This window comes from Trichechus manatus, unplaced genomic scaffold, assembly GCF_000243295.1.
Source record: "Trichechus manatus latirostris isolate Lorelei unplaced genomic scaffold, TriManLat1.0 scaffold00004, whole genome shotgun sequence".
NCBI lineage: Eukaryota > Metazoa > Chordata > Mammalia > Sirenia > Trichechidae > Trichechus > Trichechus manatus.
This window is the reverse complement of record NW_004443940.1, coordinates 8,699,232-8,704,556: the sequence shown is the minus strand read 5'-3', so window position 1 is coordinate 8,704,556 and position 5,325 is coordinate 8,699,232.

Below are 5,325 nucleotides of genomic sequence, written 5' to 3'. Positions count from 1 at the left end.
TTTTTGTGTGTGTCCTCTAAAGTGATCACTTGGATCAAGCATTGAATAAACAGGTTAAATACAAGATCTGGTTGTTTTAGGAAAGGTGAGGGAGAAATGGAGAATTTGAGCTCTACTGACATTGAAGGTGTGGCCCAGTTCTCTTAATTATTCAATGTTTTTTCTCTGCCTGTTGCCATCTTCCAGGGGTGTGAAGTCATCTCTGTTCTCCTGGTGCTGTCTCAAGTGGGTCATCCTGTTCACTTCTTCCTTAGGCCCTAAAAGCTTTCAGCTCAGGATAATGTAGCTTTTATTTGGAGTGCCAAGTTACACTCCAGATAACTGAGTACATTCCCTAGTCACCCTACTTCGTTTTGTTTTGTTGGCTTTTCTTTTCTGACATAGGCACCTCCCGGCAGGGTGTTTGAAGCTGCAATTGAGTCTACATTTTTCTTTGTATGAGTTGAGCCTAGAAATAATGGTGGTGTGTGTGACCCCTCCGGTGGAGGCAGGAGAGTAAATACATTGGGTAGGAGAAGAATGAAGGTTTCTTACTATATCAAAATTCTGTGGGGAAAAAAATCTGTGAATGCATAAAGTTTTGCTTCGTTTAAAAATTTTATGTCCTGAATCTGTTTGGACTTTATTGCTAAAGTTAATGGTCCTCGAACTTTCCCCCCTAAAAACCTACCCTTCTGTATTCTTTTTCTTCTCTTAGGTTCTTAACTCCCAAGATATCAGAAATTCTTTCTTCTGTAGTTATTGTTGTAGGTTGGAATGTGGGCCCACATGGGTTTGGGCACTGGGGAAGAACGCCTCCCCAATCACTTCCCTTTTTTTCCTGCTGTTGCCCCAGAGTCAGCCGGACTGTTCCACCTTACCCCAAACAGTCCAGAATTGTCCAGTCCTGTACTTTCCTGGAAATCCATCCAGTTCTTCCCATTCCCAAGGCCACCACTTTGTTGAGGACTTTATTACCTCTTACTTGGACTATTGCGGTAGCTGTTTACCATGTCCTTTTTGTTGCCAGTCTTTCTTCATTCCAGTCCGTTCTGTACAGCACAATCCGAAGAAGCTTCCCCACGTTATAGCCATCATTCTGTTTCCTCTCTTGCTCAAAAACCTGCAGTAGATTCCCATCACCTAAAATCTAAATTTAGCCTTTACTCAGAACTTTAACGTATGGCCACATAAAGTTCTTACCCTTGGCTGCACAAATCATCCCCTGGGGAACTTTTTAAAAATACTGATGCCTATGCCCCAACTCCACCAATTAAATCAGATTCTAGGGTGGAGCTCCAGGCATCATTTTGTTTTGTTTTTTGCTCAGATGATTCTCAAGTCAGCCACGGTTGCAAACCACTGCATCAGTCCCTTACACCTAAGTGTCATGAGCTCTGTTTTCAATCTCTTATGTACATCGTAGAGATTCAGCAAATGGTTGTTGAACCAAAGTGAACAGAATGTATCATGCATTGCAAGTGCATTGATCACTTACTGTTCACCAAACTGCCATATTTTCTTGCCTTTGCTCCTGTGCACAAGAATCTTAGTGGCTAGGTGGTTGCAGGAAATCAGCCTTCAGATGCCCTCTTTGCACCTGCTGTGGCATAGCCACCACTCGCAGAGGTACTTTACATAGGATTGTTTCAGGGTCTCTCTCTTCACCCTACCTTTGTGGGAGAGACGTGGTATTGAGCCAGCCCACAAGGAAGCAGAGAGACTGGGTGATAGGCCAGTGGGAGAGGAAAGGAGTGAAGGAGCCAGAGTTGCAGGAAAAGGACGAAAGGAGTATTGTGAATAAAAAGGAATCAAATCATGAAACCTGAGAAGAGAAGCTTTTATTGAAAAGGTAGCAACTACTCAGCTTTAGAGATTGACACCTGGGCTCCTGAGTTTCACAAATACCACGCTGCTGGTCCGGCCTGAGAGGAGAGGCAACATCTGATTGCATCCCAGCTGGCCTCAGAAGTACTCAACCCTCCAAAGTGTCGTGGGCCAGGAGAAGCTGCTTTGCTGGGGACCATGGCAGGGCTGGGTTTTTCCAAATGATCACTTTCACATACTCCAAGTTAAATGAGACCAAAGAGGAAGAAGAAACCACTCAAGCCTTTATAATGCTCTCGTGGGTATGAGACACTTAAAAGGCAGCACTGGGAGAAGCATTCCCTACTGGGTCTAATGCTGTGGGAGGTGTTTTTTGCTTGAGAAGCAAAGGGTTTCAACTTAAATTCTTGTACCCCAAAATTTAAAATTGTTTAAATACTTACCCTCTTTGTTTATTGCTGCTTTTGAATTTCATTTTCCCCTGTGAAAGGAGAAATTCTTCATTTGGGTGTTGAGAGAGATGGAGACTTCCGAGAGCAAAGTATAAATGAAGTCACGGCCTTGTGAATCCTACAACTTTGCTTTGTTTCAAATGGATTTTGGGAACACAGTTTTAGAACCAGACTAGATGTTGTTCCCTAGAAAGTTGTTTAAGTCACCTGTTGGTATTGTGCCCCCACCCTCTAGTATTTCAGTGTTTTAACCCCACCTGCATTTGGAGATGGGTTTGTCCAAGGGTCTTTCAGGCCTCTGAGCCCAGAATGGGACTTCTGAGTCAAGGCTCATTTCTTTGTGAGGAGCTTTGCTTGGGGCACTGTTCACATCAGGACCATTGGAATATTATCCTCTCAAGAGACAAGTCAGTAGAATGAAAAAAGTGCCAGGTTGGACACCTGAATGAAGACTTTGCTTCTAGGTCCAGCTGTTCATTCACCGGCATATCATTTAACTTCCTAAACGTCTTTAAAATCTGTAAAATGAGATTTGTCTAATATGCCTACATCAGATGAGAACAGGGTGAAATCATTGTGCACATGAGGGCTTTGAGATTTGTAAGATTTAAAGTATTTGTTATTTGTATCTCTTGAAATGTTAGATTTGAGGTGCTATTGTTTCCATCTACTGGGTAGAGACCCTATTCAGCTTCCAGCCAGAGGACTCTTTCAGCAGATCCACATTCTTTATTACTGTCTCCAAGTCTTTGTCTGGTCTGCCCTGGTGTCCAGAGCTGGAAAACAGAATCTCAGGAACCACAGGAACCATTCCAAATTTTTACCCATTTCTAGTAAGACACAGAGCAGGGCCAGGACCTAAACAGATTGCACCATCTCTTTTTCCCTTTAGTTTCACCTCACTGATGTTTGAACTTTCCACTTTCGTTGTTTCAGCTACTTTTTTTTTTAATTCACATTTTTTTGTGGTAAAATATTTATAACAAAATATTTGCCATTTCAACCATTTTTGTACGTACAATTCAGTAACATTAATTACATTCACCGTGATGTTGTAAAACCATCACCATCAACTATTTGTTTAGGTGAAAGAAGAGGATGCGAACATGGAAGTCTTAAATCTTCACTCCTTAATCCAGGGATCAATTTATACTTACCCTTAGCTTACTTGGAGTTAGAAGCAGGGCCTTAGGCTTATAGGGTGTGTCCAGCATCATTCACTGTGCCCATCACCTCCAGGGTCCAGCCCTGTGCCACTGTATAACCATGGGCCCTTGTGTCCTTTGGTGATCAAACTTGCTTCCTTTAGGGCTTGGCTCAAGTTCTACCTCTAGTGTCTTCTCTCACTGGGTTAGTTCACTCTGAGTGTTCCCTTCTTTGAACTCCAATGGCATTTATAGCCTATTTCACACAATTTGGCATGTAGTTACCTGCTGTTTTGCAGTGTTTTCTTATTGTCCTCTTGGTGAGTCACGTTTCTGAACTATCGTGTAAGCTCTGTTAGACTAGAGACCATGTTTGCTTTATAGCGCTGTGTTTAGTGCCTTTCAGTCAGTATAACACTTCCTTACTTTCTTCTTGCTTAGCCCTTTCTTGAAATAGTGTCTTTGGTGTTGAATCACATGTGTTACAGATCTAGATGGACCTGCACCCCAGCCTTGAGAACCTCTACCCCATATTGTGGGAAACTATCTTTAACTTCTTGACTCGTAAATCATATCTTGGGCTTATGCTCCACACAAGTGTGACTTTGTGTTAATTAAAGATCTGACTATCAGGAGGTAGTGGTCAAGAACTCTCAACAAAGGGAGTCAGCAGTTTAGTGCTCCATCCAGTGCCATTGCAAATGGTTGTCCTGTCCAGCAGATACGTTTGTTGTTGTTGTTGTTGTTAGGTGCCGTCGAGTCAGTTCTGACTCATAGTGACCCCATGTACAACAGAACAAAACACTGCCCCATCCTGCACCATCCTCACAGTCATTGCTATGTTTGAGCCCACTGTTGTAGCCACTATGTCAGTCCATCTCATTGAAGGACTTCCTCTTTTTTGCTGACCTTCTACTTTACCAAGCATGATGTCCTTCTCCAGGGACTGGTCCCTCCTGATAATGTGTCCAAAGTATGTGAGACAAAGTCTTGCCATCCTCACTTCTAAAGAGCATTTTGGCTGTGCTTCTTCCAAGACAGAATTATTCATTCGTTCTTCTGTCCATGGCGTATTCAATATTCTTCGCTAACACGATAATTGAAAGACATCAATTCTTCTTTGGTCTTCCTTATTCATTGTCTGACTTTCGCATGCAGATGAGGCAATTGAAAATACCATGGCTTGGGTCAGGTGCACCTTTGTCCTCAACAAATCTTTGCTTTTTAACACTTTAAAGAGGTCTTTTGCAGCAGATTTGCCCAGTGCAGTACCTTGGTTGATTTCTGACTGCTGCTTCCATGGGTGTTGGTTGTGGGTCCAAGTAAAATGAAATCCTTGACAAAGTCAATCTTTTCTCCATTTATCATGATGTTGCTTATTGGTCCAGTTGTGAGGATTTTTGTTTTCTTTATGTTGAGGTATAATTCATACTGAAGGCTGTAGTCTTTGATCTTCATCAGTAAGTGAAACTTGGCTCTTGAACATCAAGTAGCTAAAGCAAATGGAAAAATGATCAAGTGAAGGGCTGAACAGAAGATTTCAAAGGGCAGCTCAAGACGACAGAGTAAAATATTATAATAACATGTGCAAAGACCTGGAGTTAGAAAACGAAAAGAGAAGAACATGCTTGGCATTTCTCAAGCTGAAAGAACTGAAGAAAAAATTCAAGCCTAGACATCTTCCTTCAGTATCATTGGTTCTTGATCATATGCTACCTCCTGAAATGACTGAACACTGACCAATTCTTTTTGGTAACAGTGACTCTGTGTATTCCTTCCATCTTCTTTTGATGCTTCCTGTGTTGTTCAGTATTTTGCCTATAGAATTTTTCAGTATTGCAACTCGAGGCTTGAATTTTTTCTTCAGTTCTTTCAAATTGAGAAATGCTGAGCGTGTTCTTCCCTTTTGGTTTTCTAACTCT